Here is a 14,067-nt window from a genome sequence, read left to right as displayed (position 1 = left end):
CTGTAAGAATTTTGATGATTTCGTGCAGAATTCTGCTGTTTTCTTGCAATTCAGCTGTTGAATCTAGGTAAAAAGTCATGATTTTGTAGATTTCGTGCTCTTCTTGGCGAATTCAAGATTGAAAACAACGAAAATCGGCGAGAAATCGTTGTTTTGCATCGAAATATGCGGTTTTCTGTAAGAATTTTGATGATTTCGTGCAGAATTCTGCTGTTTTCTTGCAATTCAGCCGTTGAATCTTGGTAAAAAGTCATGATTTTGTAGATATCGTGCTCTTCTTTGCGAATTCAAGCCAGAAAACAACGAAAATCGGCGAGAAATCGTCGTTTTGCATCGAAATATGCGGTTTTCTGTAAGAATTTTGATGATTTCGTGCAGAATTCTGCTGTTTTCTTGCAATTTAGCCGTTGAATCTTGGTAAAAAGTCATGATTTTGTAGATTTCGTGCTCTTCTTTGCGAATTCAAGCCAGAAAACAACGAAAATCGGCGAGAAATCGTCGTTTTGCATCGAAATATGCGGTTTTCTGTAAGAATTTTGATGATTTCGTGCAGAATTCTGCTGTTTTCTTGCAATTCAGCTGTTGAATCTAGGTAAAAAGTCATGATTTTGTAGATTTCGTGCTCTTGTTGGCGAATTCAAGATTGAAAACAACGAAAATCGTCGAGAAATCGTTGTTTTGCATCGAAATATGCGGTTTTCTGTAAGAATTTTGATGATTTCGTGCCGAATTCTGCTGTTTTCTTGCAATTCAGCCGTTGAATCTATGTAAAAAGTCATGATTTTGTAGATTTCGTGCTTTTCTTGGCGAATTCAAGATAGAAAACAACGAAAATCGGCGAGAAATCGTTGTTTTGCATCGAAATATGCAGTTTTCTCTAAGAATTTTGATGATTTCGTGCAGAATTCTGCTGTTTTCTTGCAATTCAGCCGTTGAATCTTGGTAAAAAGTCATGATTTTGTAGATTTCGTGTTCTTCTTTGCGAATTCAAGCCAGAAAACAACGAAAATCGGCGAGAAATCGTTGTTTTGCATCGAAATATGCGGTTTTCTGTAAGAATTTTGATGATTTCGTGCAGAATTCTGCTGTTTTCTTGCAATTTAGCCGTTGAATCTTGGCAAAAAGTCATGATCTTGTAGATTTCGTGCTCTTCTTTGCGAATTCAAGCCAGAAAACAACGAAAATCGGCGAGAAATCGTCGTTTTGCATCGAAATATGCGGTTTTCTGTAAGAATTTTGATGATTTCGTGCAGAATTCTGCTGTTTTCTTGCAATTCAGCTGTTGAATCTTGGTAAAAAGTCATGATTTTGTAGATTTCGTGCTCTTCTTGGCGAATTCAAGATTGAAAACAACGAAAATCGGCGAGAAATCGTTGTTTTGCATCGAAATATGCGGTTTTCTGTAAGAATTTTGATGATTTCGTGCAGAATTCTGCTGTTTTCTTGCAATTCAGCCGTTGAATCTATGTAAAAAGTCATGATTTTGTAGATTTCGTGCTCTTCTTGGCGAATTCAAGATAGAAAACAACGAAAATCGGCTAGAAATCGTTGTTTTGCATCGAAATATGCAGTTTTCTCTAAGAATTTTGATGATTTCGTGCAGAATTCTGCTGTTTTCTTGCAATTCAGCCGTTGAATCTTGGTAAAAAGTCATGATTTTGTAGATTTCGTGCTCTTCTTTGCGAATTCAAGCCAGAAAACAACGAAAATCGGCGAGAAATCGTCGTTTTGCATCGAAATATGCGGTTTTCTGTAAGAATTTTGATGATTTCGTGCAGAATTCTGCTGTTTTCTTGCAATTCAGCCGTAGAATCTTGGAAAAAAGTGATGATTTTGTAGATTCCGTGCTCTTCTTTGCGAATTCAAGATAGAAAACAACGAAAATCAGCGAGAAATCGTCGTTTTGCATCGAAATATGCGGTTTTCTCTAAGAATTTTGATGATTTCGTGCAGAATTCTGCTGTTTTCTTGCAATTCAGCCGTTGAATCTTGGTAATAAGTAATGATTTTGTAGATTTCGTGCTCTTCTTTGCGAATTCAAGCCAGAAAACAACGAAAATCGGCGAGAAATCGTCGTTTTGCATCGAAATATGCGGTTTTCTCTAAGAATTTTGATGATTTCGTGCAGAATTCTGCTGTTTTCTTGCAATTCAGCCGTTGAATCTTGGTAAAAAGTCATGATTTTGTAGATTTCGTGCTCTTCTTTGCAAATTCATGCTAGAAAACAACGAAAATCGGCGAGAAATCGTCGTTTTGCATCGAAATATGCGGTTTTCTGTAAGAATTTTGATGATTTCGTGCAGAATTCTGCTGTTTTCTTGTAATTCAGCCGTTGAATCTTGGTAAAAAGTCATTAATTTGTAGATTTCATGCTCTTCTTTGCGAATTCAAGCCAGAAAACAACGAAAATCGGCGAGAAATCGTCGCTTTGCATCGAAATATGCGGTTTTCTGTAAGAATTTTGATGATTTCGTGCAGAATTCTGCTGTTTTCTTGCAATTCAGCCGTTGAATCTAGGTAAAAAGTCATGATTTTGTAGATTTCGTGCTCTTCTTGGCGAATTCAAGATAGAAAACAACGAAAATCGGCGAGAAATCGTCGTTTTGCATCGAAATATGCGGTTTTCTCTAAGAATTTTGATGATTTCGTGCAGAATTCTGCTGTTTTCTTGCAATTCAGCCGTTGAATCTTGGTAAAAAGTGATGATTTTGTAGATTTCGTGCTCTTCTTTGCAAATTCAAGCCAGAAAACAACGAAAATCGGCGAGAAATCGTCGTTTTGCATCGAAATATGCGGTTTTCTGTGAGAATTTTGATGATTTCGTGCAGAATTCTGCTGTTTTCTTGCAATTCAGCCGCTGAATCTTGGTAAAAAGTCATGATTTTGTAGATTTCGTGCTCTTCTTTGCGAATTCAAGATAGAAAACAACGAAAATCACCGAGAAAACGTCGTTTTGCATCGAAATATGCGGTTTTCTCTAAGAAATTTGATGATTTCGTGCAGAATTCTGCTGTTTTCTTGCAATTCAGCCGTTGAGTCTTGGTAAAAAGTCATGATTTTGTAGATTTCGTGCTCTTCTTGGCGAATTCAAGATAGAAAACAACGAAAATCGGCGAGAAATCGTTGTTTTGCATCGAAATATGCGGTTTTCTGTAAGAATTTTGATGATTTCGTGCAGAATTCTGCTGTTTTCTTGCAATTCAGCCGTTGAATCTATGTAAAAAGTCATGATTTTGTAGATTTCGTGCTCTTCTTGGCGAATTCAAGATAGAAAACAACGAAAATCGGCGAGAAATCGTTGTTTTGCATCGAAATATGCAGTTTTCTCTAAGAATTTTGATGATTTCGTGCAGAATTCTGCTGTTTTCTTGCAATTCAGCCGTTGAGTCTTGGTAAAAGTCATGATTTTGTAGATTTCGTGTTCTTCTTTGCGAATTCAAGCCAGAAAACAACGAAAATCGGCGAGAAATCGTCGTTTTGCATCGAAATATGCGGTTTTCTGTAAGAATTTTGATGATTTCGTGCAGAATTCTGCTGTTTTCTTGCAATTCAGCCGTTGAATCTTGGTAAAAAGTCATGATTATGTAGATTCCGTGTTCTTCTTTGCGAATTCAAGATAGAAAACGACGAAAATCAGCGAGAAATCGTCGTTTTGCATCGAAATATGCGGTTTTCTCTAAGAATTTTGATGATTTCGTGCAGAATTCTGCTGTTTTCTTGCAATTCAGCCGTTGAATCTTGGTAAAAAGTCATGATTTTGTAGATTTCGTTCTCTTCTTTCAAGCGAAAATTCATGTAAAATCTATGTAAAATCTATGTAAAAAGTCATGATTTTGTAGATTTCGTGCTCTTCTTGGCAAATTCAAGATAGAAAACCACGAAAATCGGCGAGAAATCGTTGTTTTGCATCGAAATATGCAGTTTTCTGTAAGAATTTTGATGATTTCGTGCAGAATTCTGCTGTTTTCTTGCAATTTAGCCGTTGAATCTTGGTAAAAAGTCATGATTTTGTAGATTTCGTGCTCTTCTTTGCGAATTCAAGCCAGAAAACAACGAAAATCGGCGAGAAATCGTCGTTTTGCATCGAAATATGCGGTTTTCTGTAAGAATTTTGACGATTTCGTGCAGAATTCTGCTGTTTTCTTGCAATTCAGCCGTTGAATCTTGGTAAAAAGTCATGATTTTGTAGATTTCGTGCTCTTCTTTGCGAATTCAAGATAGAAAACAACGATTCAGCCGTTGAATCATGGTAAAAAGTCATGATTTTGTAGATTTCGTGCTCTTCTTTGCAAATTCATGCCAGAAAACAGCGAAGATCGGCGAGAAATCGTCGTTTTGCATCGAAATATGCGGTTTTCTGTAAGAATTTTGATGATTTCGTGCAGAATTCTGCTGTTTTCTTGCAATTCAGCCGTTGAATCTTGGTAAAAAGTCATGATTTTGTATATTTCGTGCTCTTCCTTGCAAATTCATGCCAGAAAACAGCGAAGATCGGCGAGAAATCGTCGTTTTGCATCGAAATATGCGGTTTTCTGTAAGAATTTTGATGATTTCGTGCAGAATTCTGCTGTTTTCTTGCAATTCAGCCGTTGAATCTTGGTAAAAAGTCATGATTTTGTAGATTTCGTGCTCTTCTTTGCGAATTCAAGCCAGAAAACAACGAAAATCGGCGAGAAATCGTCGTTTTGCATCGAGATATGCGGTTTTCTGTAAGAATTTTGATGATTTCGTGCAGAATTCTGCTGTTTTCTTGCAATTCAGCCGTTGAATCTAGGTAAAAAGTCATGATTTTGTAGATTTCGTGCTCTTCTTGGCGAATTCAAGATAGAAAACAACGAAAATCGGCGAGAAATCGTTGTTTTGCATCGAAATATGCGGTTTTCTGTAAGAATTTTGATGATTTCGTGCAGAATTCTGCTGTTTTCTTGCAATTCAGCCGTTGAATCTATGTAAAAAGTCATGATTTTGTAGATTTCGTGCTCTTCTTGGCGAATTCAAAATAGAAAACAACGAAAATCGGCGAGAAATCGTTGTTTTGCATCGAAATATGCAGTTTTCTCTAAGAATTTTGATGATTTCGTGCAGAATTCTGCTGTTTTCTTGCAATTCAGCCGTTGAATCATGGTAAAAAGTCAGGATTTTGTAGATTTCGTGTTCTTCTTTGCGAATTCAAGCCAGAAAACAACGAAAATCGGCGAGAAATCGTCGTTTTGCATCGAAATATGCGGTTTTCTGTAAGAATTTTGATGATTTCGTGCAGAATTCTGCTGTTTTCTTGCAATTCAGCCGTTGAATCTTGGTAAAAAGTAATGATTTTGTAGATTCCGTGCTCTTCTTTGCGAATTCATGATGGAAAACAACGAAAATCAGCGAGAAATCGTCGTTTTGCATCGAAATATGCGGTTTTCTCTAAGAATTTTGATGATTTCGTGCAGAATTCTGCTGTTTTCTTGCAATTCAGCCGTTGAATCTTGGTAAAAAGTCATGATTTTGTAGATTTCGTTCTCTTCTTTGCGAATTCAAGCCAGAAAACAACGAAAATCGGCGAGAAATCGTCGGTTTGCATCGAAATATGCGGTTTTCTGTAAGAATTTTGATGATTTCGTGCAGAATTCTGCTGTTTTCTTACAATTCAGCCGTTGAATCTAGGTAAAAAGTCATGATTTTGTAGATTTCGTGCTCTTTTTGGCGAATTCAAGATAGAAAACAACGAAAATCGGCGAGAAATCGTTGTTTTGCATCGAAATATGCGGTTTTCTGTAAGAATTTTGATGATTTCGTGCAGAATTCTGCTGTTTTCTTGCAATTCAGCCGTTGAATCTATGTAAAAAGTCATGATTTTGTAGATTTCGTGCTCCTCTTGGCGAATTCAAGATAGAAAACAACGAAAATCGGCGAGAAATCGTTGTTTTGCATCGAAATATGCAGTTTTCTCTAAGAATTTTGATGATTTCGTGCAGAATTCTGCTGTTTTCTTGCAATTCAGCCGTTGAATCTTGGTAAAAAGTCATGATTTTGTAGATTTCGTGTTCTTCTTTGCAAATTCAAGCCAGAAAACAACGAAAATCGGCGAGAAATCGTCGTTTTGCATCGAAATATGCGGTTTTCTGTAAGAATTTTGATGATTTCGTGCAGAATTCTGCTGTTTTCTTGCAATTTAGCCGTTGAATCTTGGTAAAAAGTCATGATTTTGTAGATTTCGTGCTCTTCTTTGCGAATTCAAGCCAGAAAACAACGAAAATCGGCGAGAAATCGTCGTTTTGCATCGAAATATGCGGTTTTCTGTAAGAATTTTGATGATTTCGTGCAGAATTCTGCTGTTTTCTTGCAATTCAGCTGTTGAATCTAGGTAAAAAGTCATGATTTTGTAGATTTCGTGCTCTTCTTGGCGAATTCAAGATTGAAAACAACGAAAATCGGCGAGAAATCGTTGTTTTGCATCGAAATATGCTGTTTTCTGTAAGAATTTTGATGATTTCGTGCAGAATTCTGCTGTTTTCTTGCAATTCAGCCGTTGAGTCTTGGTAAAAAGTCATGATTTTGTAGATATCGTGCTCTTCTTTGCGAATTCAAGCCAGAAAACAACGAAAATCGGCGAGAAATCGTCGTTTTGCATCGAAATATGCGGTTTTCTGTAAGAATTTTGATGATTTCGTGCAGAATTCTGCTGTTTTCTTGCAATTTAGCCGTTGAATCTTGGTAAAAAGTCATGATTTTGTAGATTTCGTGCTCTTCTTTTCGAATTCAAGCCAGAAAACAACGAAAATCGGCGAGAAATCGTCGTTTTGCATCGAAATATGCGGTTTTCTGTAAGAATTTTGATGATTTCGTGCAGAATTCTGCTGTTTTCTTGCAATTCAGCTGTTGAATCTAGGTAAAAAGTCATGATTTTGTAGATTTCGTGCTCTTGTTGGCGAATTCAAGATTGAAAACAACGAAAATCGTCGAGAAATCGTTGTTTTGCATCGAAATATGCGGTTTTCTGTAAGAATTTTGATGATTTCGTGCAGAATTCTGCTGTTTTCTTGCAATTCAGCCGTTGAATCTATGTAAAAAGTCATGATTTTGTAGATTTCGTGCTCTTCTTGGCGAATTCAAGATAGAAAACAACGAAAATGGGCGAGAAATCGTTGTTTTGCATCGAAATATGCAGTTTTCTCTAAGAATTTTGATGATTTCGTGCAGAATTCTGCTGTTTTCTTGCAATTCAGCCGTTGAATCTTGGTAAAAAGTCATGATTTTGTAGATTTCGTGTTCTTCTTTGCGAATTCAAGCCAGAAAACAACGAAAATCGGCGAGAAATCGTCGTTTTGCATCGAAATATGCGGTTTTCTGTAAGAATTTTGATGATTTCGTGCAGAATTCTGCTGTTTTCTTGCAATTTAGCCGTTGAATCTTGGCAAAAAGTCATGATTTTGTAGATTTCGTGCTCTTCTTTGCGAATTCAAGCCAGAAAACAACGAAAATCGGCGAGAAATCGTCGTTTTGCATCGAAATATGCGGTTTTCTGTAAGAATTTTGATGATTTCGTGCAGAATTCTGCTGTTTTCTTGCAATTCAGCTGTTGAATCTAGGTAAAAAGTCATGATTTTGTAGATTTCGTGCTCTTCTTGGCGAATTCAAGATTGAAAACAACGAAAATCGGCGAGAAATCGTTGTTTTGCATCGAAATATGCGGTTTTCTGTAAGAATTTTGATGATTTCGTGCAGAATTCTGCTGTTTTCTTGCAATTCAGCCGTTGAATCTATGTAAAAAGTCATGATTTTGTAGATTTCGTGCTCTTCTTGGCGAATTCAAGATAGAAAACAACGAAAATCGGCTAGAAATCGTTGTTTTGCATCGAAATATGCAGTTTTCTCTATAAATTTTGATGATTTCGTGCAGAATTCTGCTGTTTTCTTGCAATTCAGCCGTTGAATCTTGGTAAAAAGTCATGATTTTGTAGATTTCGTGCTCTTCTTTGCGAATTCAAGCCAGAAAACAACGAAAATCGGCGAGAAATCGTCGTTTTGCATCGAAATATGCGGTTTTCTGTAAGAATTTTGATGATTTCGTGCAGAATTCTGCTGTTTTCTTGCAATTCAGCCGTAGAATCTTGGTAAAAAGTGATGATTTTGTAGATTCCGTGCTCTTCTTTGCGAATTCAAGATAGAAAACAACGAAAATCAGCGAGAAATCGTCGTTTTGCATCGAAATATGCGGTTTTCTCTAAGAATTTTGATGATTTCGTGCAGAATTCTGCTGTTTTCTTGCAATTCAGCCGTTGAATCTTGGTAATAAGTAATGATTTTGTAGATTTCGTGCTCTTCTTTGCGAATTCAAGCCAGAAAACAAAGAAAATCGGCGAGAAATCGTCGTTTTGCATCGAAATATGCGGTTTTCTGTAAGAATTTTGATGATTTCGTGCAGAATTCTGCTGTTTTCTTGCAATTCAGCCGCTGAATCTTGGTAAAAAGTCATGATTTTGTAGATTTCGTGCTCTTCTTTGCGAATTCAAGATAGAAAACAACGAAAATCACCGAGAAAACGTCGTTTTGCATCGAAATATGCGGTTTTCTCTAAGAAATTTGATGATTTCGTGCAGAATTCTGCTGTTTTCTTGCAATTTAGCCGTTGAGTCTTGGTAAAAAGTCATGATTTTGTAGATTTCGTGCTCTTCTTGGCGAATTCAAGATAGAAAACAACGAAAATCGGCGAGAAATCGTTGTTTTGCATCGAAATATGCAGTTTTCTCTAAGAATTTTGATGATTTCGTGCAGAATTCTGCTGTTTTCTTGCAATTCAGCCGTTGAGTCTTGGTAAAAGTCATGATTTTGTAGATTTCGTGTTCTTCTTTGCGAATTCAAGCCAGAAAACAACGAAAATCGGCGAGAAATCGTCGTTTTGCATCGAAATATGCGGTTTTCTGTAAGAATTTTGATGATTTCGTGCAGAATTCTGCTGTTTTCTTGCAATTCAGCCGTTGAATCTTGGTAAAAAGTCATGATTTTGTAGATTCCGTGTTCTTCTTTGCGAATTCAAGATAGAAAACGACGAAAATCAGCGAGAAATCGTCGTTTTGCATCGAAATATGCGGTTTTCTCTAAGAATTTTGATGATTTCGTGCAGAATTCTGCTGTTTTCTTGCAATTCAGCCGTTGAATCTTGGTAAAAAGTCATGATTTTGTAGATTTCGTTCTCTTCTTTCAAGCGAAAATTCATGTAAAATCTATGTAAAATCTATGTAAAAAGTCATGATTTTGTAGATTTCGTGCTCTTCTTGGCAAATTCAAGATAGAAAACCACGAAAATCGGCGAGAAATCGTTGTTTTGCATCGAAATATGCAGTTTTCTGTAAGAATTTTGATGATTTCGTGCAGAATTCTGCTGTTTTCTTGCAATTTAGCCGTTGAATCTTGGTAAAAAGTCATGATTTTGTAGATTTCGTGCTCTTCTTTGCGAATTCAAGCCAGAAAACAACGAAAATCGGCGAGAAATCGTCGTTTTGCATCGAAATATGCGGTTTTCTGTAAGAATTTTGACGATTTCGTGCAGAATTCTGCTGTTTTCTTGCAATTCAGCCGTTGAATCTTGGTAAAAAGTCATGATTTTGTAGATTTCGTGCTCTTCTTTGCGAATTCAAGATAGAAAACAACGATTCAGCCGTTGAATCTTGGTAAAAAGTCATGATTTTGTAGATTTCGTGCTCTTCTTTGCAAATTCATGCCAGAAAACAGCGAAGATCGGCGAGAAATCGTCGTTTTGCATCGAAATATGCGGTTTTCTGTAAGAATTTTGATGATTTCGTGCAGAATTCTGCTGTTTTCTTGCAATTCAGCCGTTGAATCTTGGTAAAAAGTCATGATTTTGTAGATTTCGTGCTCTTCCTTGCAAATTCATGCCAGAAAACAGCGAAGATCGGCGAGAAATCGTCGTTTTGCATCGAAATATGCGGTTATCTGTAAGAATTTTGATGATTTCGTGCAGAATTCTGCTGTTTTCTTGCAATTCAGCCGTTGAATCTTGGTAAAAAGTCATGATTTTGTAGATTTCGTGCTCTTCTTTGCGAATTCAAGCCAGAAAACAACGAAAATCGGCGAGAAATCGTCGTTTTGCATCGAGATATGCGGTTTTCTGTAAGAATTTTGATGATTTCGTGCAGAATTCTGCTGTTTTCTTGCAATTCAGCCGTTGAATCTAGGTAAAAAGTCATGATTTTGTAGATTTCGTGCTCTTCTTGGCGAATTCAAGATAGAAAACAACGAAAATCGGCGAGAAATCGTTGTTTTGCATCGAAATATGCGGTTTTCTGTAAGAATTTTGATGATTTCGTGCAGAATTCTGCTGTTTTCTTGCAATTCAGCCGTTGAATCTATGTAAAAAGTCATGATTTTGTAGATTTCGTGCTCTTCTTGGCGAATTCAAGATAGAAAACAACGAAAATCGGCGAGAAATCGTTGTTTTGCATCGAAATATGCAGTTTTCTCTAAGAATTTTGATGATTTCGTGCAGAATTCTGCTGTTTTCTTGCAATTCAGCCGTTGAATCATGGTAAAAAGTCAGGATTTTGTAGATTTCGTGTTCTTCTTTGCGAATTCAAGCCAGAAAACAACGAAAATCGGCGAGAAATCGTCGTTTTGCATCGAAATATGCGGTTTTCTGTAAGAATTTTGATGATTTCGTGCAGAATTCTGCTGTTTTCTTGCAATTCAGCCGTTCAATCTTGGTAAAAAGTAATGATTTTGTAGATTCCGTGCTCTTCTTTGCGAATTCAAGATGGAAAACAACGAAAATCAGCGAGAAATCGTCGTTTTGCATCGAAATATGCGGTTTTCTCTAAGAATTTTGATGATTTCGTGCAGAATTCTGCTGTTTTCTTGCAATTCAGCCGTTGAATCTTGGTAAAAAGTCATGATTTTGTAGATTTCGTTCTCTTCTTTGCGAATTCAAGCCAGAAAACAACGAAAATCGGCGTGAAATCGTCGGTTTGCATCGAAATATGCGGTTTTCTGTAAGAATTTTGATGATTTCGTGCAGAATTCTGCTGTTTTCTTACAATTCAGCCGTTGAATCTAGGTAAAAAGTCATGATTTTGTAGATTTCGTGCTCTTTTTGGCGAATTCAAGATAGAAAACAACGAAAATCGGCGAGAAATCGTTGTTTTGCATCGAAATATGCGGTTTTCTGTAAGAATTTTGATGATTTCGTGCAGAATTCTGCTGTTTTCTTGCAATTCAGCCGTTGAATCTATGTAAAAAGTCATGATTTTGTAGATTTCGTGCTCTTTTTGGCGAATTCAAGATAGAAAACAACGAAAATCGGCGAGAAATCGTTGTTTTGCATCAAAATATGCAGTTTTCTGTAAGAATTTTGATGATTTCGTGCAGAATTCTGCTGTTTTCTCGCAATTTAGCCGTTGAATCTTGGTAAAAAGTCATGATTTTGTAGATTTCGTGCTCTTCTTTGCGAATTCAAGCCAGAAAACAACGAAAATCGGCGAGAAATCGTCGTTTTGCATCGAAATATGCGGTTTTCTGTAAGAATTTTGATGATTTCGTGCAGAATTCTGCTGTTTTCTTGCAATTCAGCCGTTGAAAATAGGTAAAAAGTCATGATTTTGTAGATCTCGTGCTCTTCTTGGCGAATTCAAGATTGAAAACAACGAAAATCGGCGAGAAATCGTTGTTTTGCATCGAAATATGCGGTTTTCTGTAAGAATTTTGATGATTTCGTGCAGAATTCTGCTGTTTTCTTGCAATTCAGCCGTTGAATCTATGTAAAAAGTCATGATTTTGTAGATTTCGTGCTCTTCTTGGCGAATTCAAGATAGAAAACAACGAAAATCGGCGAGAAATCGTTGTTTTGCATCGAAATGTGCAGTTTTCTCTAAGAATTTTGATGATTTCGTGCAGAATTCTGCTGTTTTCTTGCAATTCAGCCGTTGAATCTTGGTAAAAAGTCATGATTTTGTAGATTTCGTGCTCTTTTTTGCGAATTCAAGCCAGAAAACAACGAAAATCGGCGAGAAATCGTCGTTTTGCATCGAAATATGCGGTTTTCTCTAAGAATTTTGACGATTTCGTGCAGAATTCTGCTGTTTTCTTGCAATTCAGCTGTTGAATCTAGGTAAAAAGTCATGATTTTGTAGATTTCGTGCTCTTCTTGACGAATTCAAGATAGAAAACAACGAAAATCGGCGAGAAATCGTTGTTTTGCATTGAAATATGCGGTTTTCTGTAAGAATTTTGATGACTTCGTGCAGAATTCTGCTGTTTTCTTGCAATTCAGCCGTTGAATCTCGGTAAAAAGTCATGATTTTGTAGATTTCGTGCTCTTCTTGGCGAATTCAAGATTGAAAACAACGAAAATCGGCGAGAAATCGTTGTTTTGCATCGAAATATGCGGTTTTCTGTAAGAATTTTGATGATTTCGTGCAGAATTCTGCTGTTTTCTTGCAATTCAGCCGTTGAATCTATGTAAAAAGTCATGATTTTGTAGATTTCGTGCTCTTCTTGGCGAATTCAAGATAGAAAACAACGAAAATCGGCGAGAAATGGTTGTTTTGCATCGAAATGTGCAGTTTTCTCTAAGAATTTTGATGATTTCGTGCAGAATTCTGTTGTTTTCTTGCAATTCAGCCGTTGAATCTTGGTAAAAAGTCATGATTTTGTAGATTTCGTGCTCTTTTTTGCGAATTCAAGCCAGAAAACCACAAAAATCGGCGAGAAATCGTCGTTTTGCATCGAAATATGCGGTTTTCTCTAAGAATTTTGATGATTTCGTGCAGAATTCTGCTGTTTTCTTGCAATTCAGCCGTTGAATCTTGGTAAAAAGTGATGATTTTGTAGATTTCGTGCTCATCTTTGCGAATTCAAGCCAGAAAACAACGAAAATCGGCGAGAAATCGTCGTTTTGCATCGAAATATGCGGTTTTCTCTAAGAATTTTGACGATTTCGTGCAGAATTCTGCTGTTTTCTTGCAATTCAGCTGTTGAATCTAGGTAAAAAGTCATGATTTTGTAGATTTCGTGCTCTTCTTGACGAATTCAAGATAGAAAACAACGAAAATCGGCGAGAAATCGTTGTTTTGCATTGAAATATGCGGTTTTCTGTAAGAATTTTGATGACTTCGTGCAGAATTCTGCTGTTTTCTTGCAATTCAGCCGTTGAATCTAGGTAAAAAGTCATGATTTTGTAGATTTCGTGCTCTTCTTTGCGAATTCAAGCCAGAAAACAACGAAAATCGGCGAGAAATCGTCGTTTTGCATCGAAATATGCGGTTTTCTGTAAGAATTTTGATGATTTCGTGCAGAATTCTGCTGTTTTCTTGCAATTCAGCCGTTGAAAATAGGTAAAAAGTCATGATTTTGTAGATTTCGTGCTCTTCTTGGCGAATTCAAGATTGAAAACAACGAAAATCGGCGAGAAATCGTTGTTTTGCATCGAAATATGCGGTTTTCTGTAAGAATTTTGATGATTTCGTGCAGAATTCTGCTGTTTTCTTGCAATTCAGCCGTTGAATCTATGTAAAAAGTCATGATTTTGTAGATTTCGTGCTCTTCTTGGCGAATTCAAGATAGAAAACAACGAAAATCGGCGAGAAATCGTTGTTTTGCATCGAAATGTGCAGTTTTCTCTAAGAATTTTGATGATTTCGTGCAGAATTCTGCTGTTTTCTTGCAATTCAGCCGTTGAATCTTGGTAAAAAGTCATGATTTTGTAGATTTCGTGCTCTTTTTTGCGAATTCAAGCCAGAAAACCACAAAAATCGGCGAGAAATCGTCGTTTTGCATCGAAATATGCGGTTTTCTCTAAGAATTTTGATGATTTCGTGCAGAATTCTGCTGTTTTCTTGCAATTCAGCCGTTGAATCTTGGTAAAAAGTGATGATTTTGTAGATTTCGTGCTCATCTTTGCGAATTCAAGCCAGAAAACAACGAAAATCGGCGAGAAATCGTCGTTTTGCATCGAAATATGCGGTTTTCTCTAAGAATTTTGACGATTTCGTGCAGAATTCTGCTGTTTTCTTGCAATTCAGCTGTTGAATCTAGGTAAAAAGTCATGATTTTGTAGATTTCGTGCTCTTC

This window comes from Gnatocerus cornutus, chromosome 1 (genome assembly GCF_029298725.1).
Source record: "Gnatocerus cornutus isolate USDA-ARS CGAHR chromosome 1, icGnaCorn1.1, whole genome shotgun sequence".
Lineage (NCBI taxonomy): Eukaryota > Metazoa > Arthropoda > Insecta > Coleoptera > Tenebrionidae > Gnatocerus > Gnatocerus cornutus.
This window is presented reverse-complemented; position numbering follows the sequence as displayed.